Below are 16,286 nucleotides of genomic sequence, written 5' to 3'. Positions count from 1 at the left end.
TGAGGCTTTGGAGGAGGGAGGCCAGAAGGTGCCACCTGCAACTCTTCTATGGGCATCTTTCATTCCAGGGGCCGTCGACCCTGACTTCTGGGCCAGGGTCTGGGATGGATGAAATGTGTGGATTTGGGACATTAAACCATCTCATGCTGTATCCCCAAACCTGCAGAACCCACATTTACACCATTTTCCTCACCAACCCAATCCCTGAGCCAATGGGAAATCTGGAAATTTAGAGTCTAAGCTAATTGCTTAAACCTAATTGCTTGTGATCTCAGGAACATGGCTTACCTTTTTTGGTTGGTCCATCTCACAAGGAAGGGTTCGAATAGGGTTAATATATTTACTTAATTACAAGTATCAAACCAGTGGGTGATGGATGCAAACTTGCTGTTAGATGAATGGGTGAAGAATGGCATGTGCATACAGTGGACTATTATTCAGCCTTGAAAAAGTAGGAAATACTGCCATTGGCAACAACATGAATGAACCTGGAGGACTTTACGATAAATGAAATGAGCCAGTCATGGAAGGACAATACTGCATGACCTCTCTTACATGAAATATCTAGAATAATCAAACTCTTAGAAGCAGAGAATGCATTGGCTGCACCAACAGCACTAGAGTTTGGAGCAAGGTGTTAGAGGTGAGGGAGGGGGAGAGGAGTTGTTATTCAGTGGGTGTAGGAGAGTCTCAGTTACACTGAAGGAATGAGTACTGGAGCTCTGTGGTACAGCAAAGTGGCTAGAGTTAGCAATATGGTACTGGGCACCTCAAAAGTTAAGAGAGTAGATGTCTTGTCGAGTCTCGTTACCACCCCCACACCAGCAACAAAAAGAGACACAGACAATTTTTGGAGGTGTTGGATACACGTATTACTGATGGTGATGATGGTATTATGGGTGTTCAAATATGTCTGAATTCATCCGATTGTATAGTTCTTGCACATTTCAAGTTATATCTTGATAAAATTGCAAAAACAAAAGTATCTTGCCATGAGACATATTTCGCTTGGGCAACATGGGACTTTAAATTTATTTATTTATTTTTTAGTTGTAGTTGAACACAATATCTTTATTTATTTATTTTTATGTGGTGCTGGGGATCCAACCCAGGGCCTCACATGCACTAGATGAATGCTCTACCGCTGAGCCACAACCCAAGCCCTGGGACTTTATTTATTTATTTATTTATTTATTTTTTTAATATTTATTTTTTAGGCATAGATAGACACAACACAATGCCTTTACTTTTTATGTGGTGCTGAGGATGTAACCCGGGTCCCGCCCGCGCTAAGCAAGCGCTCTACCGCCAAGCCACAATCTTCAAATTTAAATGCCAACATTTAAAGTTCTAGAATTTCTAATAGAGATCCACATGTCTGGCCTTGTTTCAAAAGTGGTAAGCATTCGTTGCAGTGGATCTGCCTGTCCACTTGGCAACCAAGGCTGCAGCAATCCCCCTGTGTCCTGGAGTTTATGTTCCCCAAATTGCCACAGTCCTCACCACTCCCTTTTGTATCTCCAACACAGGGCCAAGCACCAACAGATAGCTATCTACCTGATCTTCCTTACTCATCTGTACTCAGTGCCTGACCTGCCTCTCTTGTTCAGTGAAGCTCTATTTTGTGTGTGACTCCATGCTGCTCATCAAAGAAACCACAAGGAGAAATCAAAGAGCTTAGATCAGGGAACCAAGACCTGTTTGAAGAGATAGTGGACCTCCCCAACATCCTTTGCAATTTAAAATTCAAGGATTCTATAACATCTTGAGCCTCTCTTCCTGACCTGTAGTGATCCAATCTTTCATTCAGGGAAATTATCATCTCATGCTCAGGTCTGGGAGGGAGCTTGTCCCTCTCCCCCTGTCTTTAGCATATCCAATCTGACCCTACAAATGATTTACCCCATCCTCACCGCAGTGTGCGTGTTGGGATGCTGTCTTCAGCCAGCCGTGTGCTCTCTCTCTGCCTCAGGTTCCTCAGCTAGGAGCTGGGGTGTTGGGTTGTGGGAAATATTTGAGTTTTGAGTTTGAGGTTGCCAGGCTTCCTGTACCATGAATGATGACCTTGAACAAAGTGCTTCACCTCTCTGTGTCCACTCCTCTGCAAAATGGAAATAAATAACTCCCCTAGCACGGGAAAGTTAGTGTGGTTCTGCAAGCTGGAAAGTGCTATACAAATTAACAATTATTGTTATCAATTTCGTGCGTACAAACAGCAGGAGATATTTTCCCCTCCCCTGTATCAAGGGGATAGCGGGAGAATAAAGTGAAGTGGTATGCGTGGCAGCGCCTTGGAAGGGAAATTGTTCCGATCACAGGGGATTCTTGCTTTGTGATTATTAATATAGTTTCGCCAAATGGTCTTGGCTGGAAGCCCGAAGGTGTAGCAGCTGCTGAGGCTCCGAGCACTCCACCGCCTGGCTCCTGCCTGCTCCTCCAGGCTCCACCCACGTTTCCTTCTCTCTAGGCTGGACTTCCTCTGTCCCTTAGGACTTGATCCCAGCTGTCCTTCCCTCACCGGTCTCCTGGATGAACCCAGCTCTGCCAGCTCCCCACACCACCTTACTGTCTGGGAAGGGATGTCAAGGGCCAGCGAGGGCCCATCTGGGAGGGGTTTTAGTGACCACCTGGTGGTTTCTGACATGGACACATGGTTTTTGAGCCCCTAGCACTGCCAGGTAGGTACTTTTCTGAGAATCAGTGTTGATGTGATGAGTTAGATGAAGTCCTTGGTCTCGGGGAGGAGGCAGAGATAACATACAAGTAAACAAGTGAGTACACTGCAGACAGGGTTTCGGCGGTGGTGAGTTCCATGAAGAAAATAAAACAGAGACAAGATGCTCCAGAGGGTGTGGGGTGGAGGGGACTGGGTGGTTGGTTCCTGTTGCAGGAGCTGATGTCTGAGCTGAGATTTGCAAGATGCAAAAGAGGAGATGCATTCCGGGTAGAGGACCCAGAGTTGGCTTATTCAGAGTCCTAGTTAACTGATGAGGAACAGAGAGAAGGAGTGTCTTGGCCAGCCAGGCAGGATTTCAGAGTAGGACTGAAATTCTGTTCTCTGGACTCCCAGCCTCTGCTAATAAAGCCCTTGCTTCTGCCTTATGAAGTGTCAGCCACTCAAGGGCAAGGCCGGGCTCCATGAACTCCCCGTCTGTCAGTCATCTCTCTGGGCCCCAGCCAGGGTCCTCCCTCTGCCTGCTCTCCATCCCTTGGCAGCCTGTTCCATCCCTGCCCTCCAGCAGTAGAAGGGATAGGGGGAGAGAGAGAAAGCACAGTGGCCGAGTGGTTCCTGTCATTAATTGCTAAGCGCAATAAACCCAGCGGAATCCCAGCCTTATAATGGCCTCGTTTAATTAATGCTAAATGACTGTGGGACCCGTATGGATTTATACATTAGATCCACATTAACACCAAATCGTTTGATCACGAATAACTGTTAAAATAATGAACAGAGGCGCTTTACAACTAGATGAGAAGGCTGTGACTCAGCCTCCTGCCCAGCCTGGCGGTGGGGGTGGTCCAAGCCCCCTTTCCAGGGTCCTGCCTCCTTTGCCTTCTTCTTCTTACGTGATGAGTTGTATTTTCAAAAGGTGTTTGTGGAGCTGTCCGTGTGCCATGTGTTGTGCTAGCACACTGTATGTGATGGAGGCGGGGGCAGGGACAAATTGCCCTCCGGGAGCTTGTGATCTAGGTAGGGAAGGTGGGAGATGTGCACTTGAAAATGAATTATACCATTAGAGAAGCACACTTATTAAGCACCTGCCAAGTTTACAAATACTTAGCCCACTCAATCTTGGGAGGCAGGTACCACGATCAGCTGGCAGATAGGAAAACTGTTAAGGCTGAGCATCTTGGGGCTGGGGATGTAGTTCTGTGGTAGAGCACTTGCCTATATACATGAGGCCCCGAGTTCAATCCCCACCACTGCCCACTGCCCCCCAAAGAGTATCTTGCCCAAGGTCATCCACCAAGTCGAGGGAGAACTGGAAAAAATTCTCCAGATTTAGCATCCCAGGCCCTGTTCATTCTGTCCTGCTTCATAAGACAATGAATTGGAGATAGTGGTTCTCAGCCTTGGTTACACTTGAGGCCCTTGAGGTTGGGGCAGGCTGGGAAGGCTGCGTGGAGGAGGAGGGCTTTGAGGACGGCTGGTAGGCATGTGGTATGAGTGGTGATCTGTGGATAGAACTCTTGGGTGGTGAGAGAAAAGAATTCATGCCCCTCCCTTTCCTTGTCCATCTCCTCTGTCCAGCTGGCCCTCTGTGGTCACACAGTGCCTCCACAGAGTATCCAAGGCCTTCTTCTTCAGATGGTCTCACAGACATTTCTTCTGGAGAATCAGAAGAAATAGTCAATGGAAGGGGGAGGGCTCCCAGCCACCAGTGAGCAAGGTCATGGCATCTCCTGCCCCTTGGAAGGAGATGGCCTCCTCACTGCCTACCCCTTCACTCATAATCACCTGGGCTTGACCAGTGAGCAGAGGGACAGGAGGTGGCCCATGGTGACAGAGGGACAAATGATGAGCCTCGCCAGGAGGACCACTTTGTGGGCACTTCCCAGGGAGAGGGCCGCAGAGCACCCTGGGGCTCTTCTCCTAGATTCCCATCCTTCCAGTCTCTACAGATCTTGTTTCCCTCCAGTTTCATCCCTGTGGGTCACCCAGGACAGGGGATGCCAGGAGTGTCCCTCCCTGAGAAGGTCTGACTGTGTCCCCTTGGGAGCACTTGGAGCAACCTGGAAATGCTGCCTGGTGGGTGAAGTCAGAGGAAAGGTTGTTGCCCCCACCCCACTTCCCCAAGGGCGTGACACGAGGTCCTGGTGTGGAGCACTCACTGGCCCACTCCTGGGGTTTCCAGCTCCTGGAGGGTGCCGTGACACCTCGGGTTCGCCCCTGCCTCTGTGCCGCAGTGCAGGCTATTCATGTTCTGCTCCACTAGGCCAGCTGTTACCTGTTGGTTAAGGTCCATCCAGTCCCCTCTCCTGAGCAGACTTCCCTACTTCACTATGTTACTACTCAGTTACTTCCGCTCTGCATTTTCCTGGTACTTTGCCCAAGCAGAGCATGAGTCTCCTATCACAGGCCCACCTACCTTCCCTGCCCATGCCTTCTCTCTGTGCACAGCCCCCCCCCCCCAGACATGATGAACTTGTCTCCCCTGGGTTCTTTCTGACCAGGGAAGTTCTGTACGTGCCAGCTCAGCAGAGCCCAGACATCAGCATTTTGAGTAAACAAACAAACAAACAAACAAAAAACATGATGGAAAAGAAAGGAAGAAAACTCAGGTCTGGGACAATTTCCCTGTTAGCAAATCATTCGTGTGTGTGTGTGTGTGTGTGTGTGTGTGTGTGTGTGTGAGAGAGAGAGAGAGAGAGAGAGAGAGACTGAATATTGGTCTCAGAAAGCTCTGTGGGACTCCTGCAGGAGCCCTGGGCTGGCTCTTCTGTGGGTTCACAGGCTGGTCTTTATCCTCAGGGCTGAGCTGATGTTCCTGGCCACCTGCCAAATCCAGTTGCCTTCAGTAAAGATCAGAGGAGCTGAGAGGACCAGACCTGTGGTCAGGTGACAGGTGACCCTGCTTCACCATCCACTGCTCAAATAGGCACAATCTTGGTCTTCCTTTCCCTTTAGTTGAGGCAGAAATAAGCTCTCTGGAGGAAGTTTAGAGCAGTGTTTTGGAACTAGAGGTGAGCCCAGGAGATGACATCAGTGGGGACACTACCCAAGTAGACCTGAGAGCCACGTGACTATGACAGGTGATTGCACTGCGGCTCAACATAATGTGACCACCTTAGTCTACTTCAACTTTTTTTTTTTTTTTTTTTTGATGCTGGGAATTGAACCCAGGAATACTCAACCACTGAGCCAAATCCCCACCCCTTTTTATTTGCATTTTAAATTTTGAGACAAGGTCTCACTAAGTTGCTGAGGCTGGCTTCGAACTTGTGACCCTCCTGTCTCAGCCTCCTGAGCCACAGGGATTACAGACATGTGCCTCTGTGCTCTGAAGTCTACCTCAATCTTGTCTTTGTTTTGTTTGCTTTTTTGATACCTAGGTTGAGCATTGTACAACTGATTCTCTAGGAAACAGCACCATTGCATGATCAGACTGGAAGATTTCTGAGGGTTTGGAAGATTTAGATAAATAATTTGAATTTAGTTACTTAATATAAATACCTGGTATGTGCATCATGACTGTCCTGTCCTCTTCCTTACTATTGGAGGTTAAATGTTTTTTTTTTTTTTTTTTTTTTTTTTGTATGTCCCAAACGCACATGTGAAAATTGTAAACTCCAAAGTGATGTAGTAGGAGATCTTTGGGACATGACTGGATTGTGAGGGTGAAGCTCTTATGAACGGGATTTGGGCCCTTATCAAAGAGACTCTGGAGAGCTCCCCTGCTTCTTCTGCCATGGCATGTCACAGCAAGAAGGTGTCATTTATGAACTAGAAAGGAGTTCTTACCAGGCACTGAGTGTGCCAGTGCTTTGATGGAGGACCTCCCAGTCTCTGGAACTGAAAGCAATAAATATTCAAGCCACCCTGTCCGTGGTAGTTTGTTATAGCAACTCAAAGATACTCACCCATGGCAAATATCAGTCATGGATCACTTCACCTTTCTCCAGTGAATCCAAGCAGAAGGCAGGAACAACCTTCAGTTTTTAATGCTGAAAAAGGAGAGGGGGAAGGCAGAAGTATTCAAAAGGAAGAATCTCAGACCCAGTGCAGAGCAAAGCAGGGGTTAACCAGGCCATGAGGAGTCTCAAGCCAAAGTTGCCAGGAGTGGCCTGCTCTAATACTGGCTATGCTTAGTCATTGGTTAGGAGCAGCCTTGGAGAGACATGGCCTCTGCACTAATGTGGTTTTGGATCTAGAGGGATGATAACTACGTTTCCTGCAGCAGGAGATTTGAGACATGCACATTCTTGGCTGCCATGTGAGAATTATCAACTCTGTGGGTGATTGACAGCAGTACAGTGAAGCGTTCAAGAGTCTAGGTTTTGGAATCAGCCAGGCTGGGCTCAAGTCCCAGCTCGATCTTTTGCTAACTCTGTGATCTCCATGGCTTGCCTATCCCCTGTGAACCTCAGTCTTTAAGTTAGTATAATGGAATTAATGACGATTAATTCATGTGGTTCTTATAAGTATCAAATGTGATAGAACAGCTAAAGCCGTCAATACACATCAGTAGTTAATAACTATTAGTAGGGGTGGTTATTGCTATACTAATAACTATTAGTAGTTCATTGTTCATTTGACACATTAATTTGAGCATTGCTATAGCTTTTGGGGGTGCTTCAGTGAGCGATATTGAGCTCACATTCTAGAAGAGGAAGAGACAATAAACAGATAAAACAGAAAAATAGAAAGTGTGTCAGAGAGTTGTAATGGGGGGGGGGGAATCAACCAGGAGAGGGGAGGGCTCTGTCCTGTGCTATGGAATGACAAAGGAAGCCTCCTCAAAAGGTAATACTTGAGCTGAGACCCCAAGGAAATGAGGACCCAGCCATTCACAAGAATGGAGTATATATTCCAGACGGAAGAAATGGCATGTGCCGGCAGGGTTCAAGGATGCTGGGCCTGCCAGAGGGGCTGTGTGGAGGCTGCCAAGCTACAGCAGAGACAGGAGCAAAGGGTGGCTGGAGATGAGGTTGGGGCAGTAGCTGGACAGGAAATGTGGGGCTTTGGGTCAAAATAATGACCTTGGCTGAAAGATGGGAGTATGTGATAAGATGAGGCAGATTAGAGTTCCCGTTTCTCGGCTTCTCCATGTCCTTGTCAACACATACATTATGTAACTTACACTTTTATATCAATTTTATATGCAAAAATAATTTCTTTTTGAATATAAATTTAGATTTTTTTCTTGTTGTTGAGGCAAATAGCTTTTATTTTTAATTTATTAATTTTTTTTTTTACAGTGTCAGGTATTGAACCCAGGGCCTCATACGTTCTAGGCAAGCACTCTACCACTCAACCACACCTATAGGCTGAAATAGCTCTTCATCAAAGTTTTATGAACTTGAGTTTCTGCTTCTATGGATTGTCTGTTCCTATCTTTGTCTGCATTTCCTATAGGATTCCCTGTCCTGGGGATTTGCAAATTTCTTGCATGTTAAAGATAGTGAGCCTTAGACCTTGGAATATTTTCTATCAGTTGTCATTTGATTGTTAATTTTGTCCATGACATCTATATTAAGTCAGATAGTATTGTCTAAGAATTCATGTCTACCTGGGACCTTAGAATGTAACCTTGTCTATAAGTAGAATCTTTGCAAATGTAATTGAAGATCTATAGACGAAATCATCCTAAGATTTAGGATAGGCCCTAAATACAGTGACTGGGTGTCCTCATAATAAAAAGAGGACAGAGAGAGACACAAAAAGAAAGCCATGTGACAGCAGGGGCAGAGATCAGATTATGCTGGGAGAGGCAAAGAAAGCTTTTTGTTAGCACCTTCAGAGGGAGCACAGCCTGACAACACCTTGGGTTTGGACTTATAACTCCCAGAACTAGGAGAGAATACGTTCTGTGGTTTAAAGGCACCCAGTATGTGGTACTATTATTGCAGCCTGTTTTGGTTTGATCTGGACTGCCCACCCCCCTGAAAAGCTCATGTGTTGCAAACATCATCTCCAGTGCAGCAGGGTTCAGAAGTGGGGCTTATAGGCAATGATTAGCTTACCATCAGTCAAACAGACTAACCCACGGACGCTGAATGCACTACTGGGAGGCAGGTCCTAGCTGGAGGAAATAGGTTACTGGGGGCTCCCTGGAAGGGTTTATCTTTCTCTGGCCCCTTCTACTCTCTGTCTGCTCCCCAGCTGCAATAAGCCGAGCAACTTTTCTTCTACCATGTTTCTGTCTTGGATTCAGTTGACCATGGAATAGTCTTCTGAAACCATGAGCCCAAATGAGTATTTCCTCCTTTAAGTTGTTCTTGTCAGATATTTTGATCACAGCTACCCAAAGCTGAATAGTACATAGCCCTAGGAGAATAATTTAGATTTTGATATTAAATAGGAAGTGGGGTACTACTATAACAAAGAACTAAAAATGTAGAAGAGGCTTTGGAAATGGGTAATGGGCAGAGTTCAGAAGAATTTTGAAGCTCATGATACAAAGAACATAGATTACACTGAAGTGATTGTTGACAGAAATATGGATGTTAAAGGATACTCTAGTGAGGTTTAATGGAAGTAAGGAGAACAGTTGAGAAAGTGTCGTCCTAGAGAATACATATATTGTGAGCAGAATGCTGTTGGAAATATGAACATTAGGGTACTTCTGGTGAGACCTCAAAAGGAAATGAGGAACATGTTAGTGGAAGCTGGAGCAAAGGCTATCCCTGTTGTAAAGCCTAGGAGATCTTGGCTGATTTATGTTCTATGATGGGGTGAGAAGCAGAGTTCAACTTGGATATTTAGCTGAGGAGATTTCCAAGGAAAACGTGAAGGGTACAGCCTAGTTTCTCTTTACTATTTATAGTAAAGTGTGAGAGGAAAGAGATACATTAAGGGAGGAATTTTTAACATAAACAAACCAGCATTTGATTACTTGCAGAGTTCTTGGCTTATCTAGATTGCCAAAATTAGGAAGTTCCCTATTGAAAAAGTCTGCCCTGGAGTGTGTGATCATGAATCCCCTCAGCCATCTTGGCAGAAGCCAGAATAGAGGTGGGGGTATCTGGGAAGTATCCATGGAGAACCTTCCTGCCTAATCACAAGGACCCCCTTGACACACATAGGAGACCCACAAGCTGTTTGAGAATGTTATATCCAACAGAAACTAGTAGCTTGAACCGAACGGGCCAGAGATAGGATGGAATGAAGGAAAGTAGTTGGATTGCTAGGATTCTATAGGCAGGAAACTAGTTGATGGAGCTACTCAGCTATAAACACGTGTTACCTAAAAGGAAAACGTGAATGACTCTGAGGACAGACCCAGAGATGCAGAGGCAGAGGCCAGAGAGGCAAAAGCTGCCTCTGCAGACCCAAACGACAGAGCATTGAGTCACATAGGATTATTCTCTGACCTTGACACTGAATGGAGGGCTGGCACTGTGGCTCAGTGGTAGAACACTTGCCTCGAACGTGTGAGGCACTGGGTTTAATCCTCACTACCACATAAAAATAAATAAATAAGTAAAATAAAGATATTGTGTCCATTTACAACTAAAAAAATATTTTTAAAAAATCTAATGGATTTTTACCTTCTGGGATTTGGATTCTTTGGGAATACCAACCCCTTTATTTTAATTCCTCCCTTTTACAATGGGAATGGCTATCCGATGTCTGTCCCACTATTGTATTTTGGAAGTAGAAAGCTTATTTTCTAGTTTCTTAGGTCTAAAGATGGAGGGAGATTTTACTCCAGGATGATTTATCCCCAGAGTCTTACACATATATGATTTATATGGTTTAGATTATATGTAATTGGGGACTTTTTGGTTGATGATATTAGATAAGACTTTACATTTAAAATTGTTGCAAGAATGGGTTAGTTAATACTTTTGCACATGTTGGGATGGGGTGAATGAACTTTGCAAGTGGAAGAGGATGTGAATTTTGAGGGGTCGGAGGGCTGACTGTAGTGGGTTAAGTAGTGTCACCCCACTCCCAAGAATTTATGTTCACCTGAGACCTTGAAATGCGACCTTATTTGGAAATATAGTCTGCAGATGTGATCAGTTAGGGATCCCAAGATGAAGCTGGGTGGGCCCTAAATCCAACAACTAGTATCCTTTTAAGAGGGAGAGAGGACACAGACACATACCAAAAAGATGGTCATAGAGATGGAGGCAGAGATTGGAGTTGTGCTGCTTGGTAGGTGTTGAACTATGTCCCTCAAAAAGAGATGCTGATGCCCTCACCCCTGCTACCTGTAAATTATTTGGCAGTTAGTTCTCTGCAGATATAACCAGTTCTAAAGGAAGTCTTTAAGGTGGACTCTAATCTGACTGTCTTCCTTGTAGGAGGAAAAGAGAAACAGAAAAGATGGTCATGTGACAATGGAGGCAGGGATCGGAGTGAAGAGGCTACAAGCTCAGGATGGCCCAAGATCGCTGGCGACCTCCGGAACCTTGAAGAAGCAGGGAAAGATCCTTCCCTCAGGTTTCAGAGGGAGAGTGGGCCCCGCTGGCACCTGATTTCAGACTTCTAGCCTCTGTAACTGTGACAATACATTTCTGTTATTTTAAGTCACCCAGCTCATGGTATGTGGTATGGCGGCCCTTGGAAGTTAATGTACTACCATGAGCCAAGGCACGCCTGGGAGGCCAGAAGCTGAAGCGAGGACGCATTCTTCCCAGACTCTTCAAAGAGGGCATGACCCTGCCGTCACACTGATGTGGGACTGTCAGCCTCCAGAATTGTGAGAGAATAAATATTGTTGTTGTTTTAAGCCACCCAGCTGGTGGTATTGTGTTACAGGTGCCTTAGGAAACGAATACAGTTTTCTTTCAATTAATAGAAACCTTCAATTTTGGAAAAGTCATACTAGTCAATTTTGGTCTTATGGTCTTTGCCGTTTGGGTTTTGTTTATGAAGTGCATCCCTGCTCAGGGCCACCAGGAGACCTGTATTCATCTTCATTCTCTTAGGTCTACCATTTTATCTTTCAATTTCAGGTCTTTAATCTGTCTGGAATTCACCTTCGTGTGAAGTAGAGATTTAACGATTTGTGTGTGTGTGAGCCACCAACTCAATACATAATCTTTCCCCCACTAATTTGTGGCACTGTCTTTATCATGCATTAAGTTCTTATGTATATACACAGATCTGTATTTATAGTCTCAGTTCTGTTCCATTGGATTTATGTGTCTGTCCTTAAGTTAGTAACAAACTTCATAAAATTATACAGCTCTGAAGTGTGTTCTAACATCTGATGTAGTAACCCACTCCACTGTGTTCTTTTTAAAAATTGATTGAGCTATTTGTGGACTTTAGAACTTCATTTTTCTATACATATATATTTTTTTCAAACCAGTTTATAAACTTCCTAAAGTACCTGCTAGAATTTTTGATGAAATTTGACTGAATTTAGAGATGATTGAAATTTTTATATGATGTCCTGTAAATTTGTGATTGGCTCTAGAGGGCTTGATAAAATGCAGAATCTATTCCTATACCTAGCTATCTAGATTGAAAGAAATAGAGCTAAACATTTTTGCCATCACTAGAGGATCATAAAAAAATGTTTGATTGGCTCCAGTGATTTTAGTTACTATGGAAGATCAATAACTTAGAAATTGATTTATTAGGAGTAGCAAAAAGTGATATTTTAATTTAATGCATTTTACTCTTGATTTAATTTGATTTTACCCCTTTCTTCTTTGATTATTTTATTCTTTGGGTTTGTTCTATGATTTCCCCCTGAATTCCTGAATCAGATACTTAGCTTATTTTCCCTATCTTTGGTGTTTTTTGATAAATATAGTTAAAGCCATTAATTTTCCTTAAGTCTTGCTTTAGCTGTATCCCACAAATTCGACATGTAGTATTTTTATTGTCATTCAGTTCTAGCATTTTGTAATTTCCCTGATGATTACCTCTTCAACGCAAGTGTTATTAAGTAGTTTGGTTTTCCAGTTTCTATACCTTGGGGTTTAATAAAAGCCTGTCTTTTTGTTATAGATTCCTATTTTTATTACAGTCTTGTAATAAAAATGGTTGAATACTTGTCCTTTGTAACCTAGCTTGTAGTGGATTTGTTTGAATGTTCCAGGTAAGCTGAAAAATAATATACATTCCCCATGTCTTGGGTGTGGTTCTTTATTATATTTCAGTCTAAGGTTATCAGTTGCATTACTCAAATCTATCTCTGCTCATTTTTGGCTGCTTGATCTGAGGGAGGGAGTTAAATTCCTTAACTACAGTTTTTTATGTATCTCTCTTCTTCCACAGTTCTGTCAGCTATTGCTTTATAGTCTTCAAAGCTGTATTATTAAATGCATATATATTCATGCTCCTATATCTTCCTGATCTATTGTTCTTTTATGTTTTTGACATCCTTCTTTGTTCCTTGTAGTTTTCTTTTTGGTCTGAAATTCTACCTGGCCTAGAAATAAAACTGTAGTTCATTTTTGTATGGATTATCTTTCCTATTTGTACTAATTAAGTTTGGATTCAATTGCAGTCAAAGAAAACCCACATACCAGTGTCCCAAATAAGGGAGAAGTTATTTCATAAAAGTCCAGAAGCAGCCTAGAATTTATGTAGATTAGACATGATAGAAGGTTATTTCTTCTTAATAAGACACAGGCAGGGCTGGGAATGTGGCTCAAGCGGTAAAGTGCTCACCTGCCATGTGCGGGACACTGGGTTTGATCCTCAGCACCACAGAAAATAAAATAAAGGTGTTGTGTCCACCGAAAACTGGAAAAAAAAAAAAAAAAGATAGAGGCAGACAAGTGTTACAGCAGCTCCATCAGGTCCTGAAGGACCAGGGTCCTTCCATAGTCTCTTGCCTTGTAATTTGGTAAGAAGAAGGGAAGAAGGGGAATTGAAGCCACGCCACCCTTTCTTTGAGAACACTTCCTGCATGTTGAATACATCTTTACCTTACCATCTACATTCAATTGATTAGGACTTAGCCATAGACTACTCCTTACTTGCAAGGTAGGCCGGGAAATGCAGACTTTATTTCCAGGAGGCCACGTACCCAACTGAAAATTGTGTTATGTGGGAGCAGGGATGGATGAATGTAATTGACAGTTTTCTATCTTTGCCATATGTTTTTTTGGTGTTAAAGTTTTTGAGTGCTTTATATATCCTAGAGATCAGTGCTCTATCTGATGTGCTTGTGGTAAAGATTAGCTCCCATTCTGTAGCCTATTTACCTCACTGATTGTTTCTTTTGCTGAGAAGAAGCTTTTTAGTTTGAATCCATCCCATTTATTGATTCTTGGTTTTAATTCTTGCACTACAAGAGTCTTAAGTTGAGGGAGATTTGGACCTACTTTTTCTTCATTAGGCGCAAGGACTCTGGTTTAATTCCTAGGTCCTTGATCCACTTGGAGTTGAGTTTTGTGCATGGTGAGAGATAGAGGTTTAATTTCATTTTGTTACATGAGGATTTCCAGTTTTCCCAGCACCATTTGTTGAAGAGGCTATCTTTTCTCCAATGTATGTTTTTGTGCCTTTGTCTAATATAAGATATCTGTAGTTATGTGGGTTAGACTCTGTGTCCTCTATTCTGTATCATTGGTCTACAGGTCTATTTTGGTGCCAGTACCATGCTGTTTTTGTTACTATTACTCTGTATTATAGTTTTAGGTCTGGAATAGTAATGACACCAGCTTTACTTTTCTTGCTAAGGATTGCTTTGGCTATTCTGGATCTCTTATTTTTCCAGATGAATTTCTTGATTGCTTTTTCTATTTCTATAAGGAATGCCATTGGGATTTTGATTGGAATTGCATTGAATCTGTATAGTACTTTTGGTAGTACGGTCAATTTTGACAATATTAATTCTGCCTATTCAAGAGCAAGGTAGATCTTTTCATTCTAAGGTCTTCTTTAATTTCTTTCTTTAGTGTGTTGTAGTTTTCATTGTAGGGGTCTTTCACCTCTTTTATTAAATTTATTCCCAAGTATTTTATTTTATTTTATTTTTTGAGGCTATTGTGAATGGGGTGGTTTTCCTAGTTTCTCTTTCACTGGATTTGTCACTGATGTACAGAAATGCCTTTGACTTATGGGTGTTGATTTTATATCCAGCTACTTTGCTGAACTCATTTATTAATTCTAGGAGATTTCTGGTGGAATGTTTTAGGTCTCCTAGGTATAGAATCATATTATCTATAAATAGTGATAATTTGAGTTCTTCTTCTCCTATCCATATCCCTTTAATTTCTTTCACCTGTCTGATTGCTCTGGCTAGGGTTTCAAGAACTATGTTAAATAGAAATGGTGATAGAGGGCATCCCTGTCTTGTTCCAGTTTTCAGAGGGAATGCTTTCAATTTTTCTCCATTTAGAATGATGTTGGCCTGGGGCTCAGTGTAGATAGTCTTTACAATGTTGAAGTATGTTCCTGAGTAGGTCTTGTTTTTTATTTGAGAATTTTAATTGACATAATTGTAGACTCATATGTATTATAAAAATATGGAGAGATTCCATGTACATTTTAATGAGTTTTTCCTAAAGGTAATCTTTCATAAAGCTATAGCATAGTATCATAACCAAGATATTGATATTGATACAATACACCAATCTTAACTTCTTATCCAGACTTTTTTCACTCTTACTTGCACACGTGATGCATGGGTACATGCATCTTTAGTCCTTTACAGTTTTGTCAAATGTGTAGGTTTGAGTATCCACCACAAGGTCCAGGACCCTGTTGTCTCTTGTAACCGTGCCTACTTCCATGTCCCCTTCCCCATCATCCCCCAAACTGGAAACCACTAATGTATTATTTTTAAAATGTTGTGTCTAATGGAATCATACAGTATGAAGCATTTTGAGATTGACTTTTTTTCACAATTCCCTGAAGATTAACCCAAGTCGTTGTGTTTTCGATACACATTCTTTTTTATTCCTGAGTAGTATTCCATGCTATATATGTGGGGGAAGTTGTTTAGCCTGTTTAGGGTATCTGGGTTGATTCCAGTTTTTGATGTCTGTGAACATCTGTGTACAGGGTTTTTTTTTTTTTTTTTTTTTTGTGTGTGTGTGTGTGAACATGTCTTCATTTCTTTAGGATTAAATCTCAAGAGTGTAATCTTGGGGTTGTATGGTAATTGCACATTTAGTTTCATAAGAAACAGTTACAAAATGGCTGTGCCATTTTACATTCCCACAAGCAATGTCTGAGTGAGTGATCCAGTTTGTCCACATCCTCACTAGCATTTGGTATTGTCTCTGGTTTTTATTTTCATCATTTAGAAAGGTGTGTAGTGATATCCCATTGTGGTTTTAACTTGCATTTCCTTAATGGCTAATGATGTTGAACATCTTTTTATATGCTTATTTGCCATCTGTTTGTTGTCTTTGACAAGGGTTTGTTCATGTTGTTTGCCCATTTTCTAATTTTTTTTTTTTTTTTTTTACTGTTTTGAGAATTCTTTATATGTTCAAACTACTAGTCCTTTGCCGAATATGTGGCTTGCAAACATTTCTCCTAGCTTACTTTTTCAGGGTTTTCCCATTTAAAACAAAGTTTTAATTATTTTATGAAGTTCAATTTGTGGTGTTTTATTTTAAGTATTTGTGTTTTGATGTCAAATCTAAGAACTCTTTACTCATCCCTAGAACCAGAAGATTTGCTCCTGTTTTTAGTTTTA

The sequence above is a fragment of the Urocitellus parryii genome, chromosome 4, assembly GCF_045843805.1.
Source record: "Urocitellus parryii isolate mUroPar1 chromosome 4, mUroPar1.hap1, whole genome shotgun sequence".
NCBI classification, from domain to species: Eukaryota; Metazoa; Chordata; class Mammalia; order Rodentia; family Sciuridae; genus Urocitellus; species Urocitellus parryii.
This window is presented reverse-complemented; position numbering follows the sequence as displayed.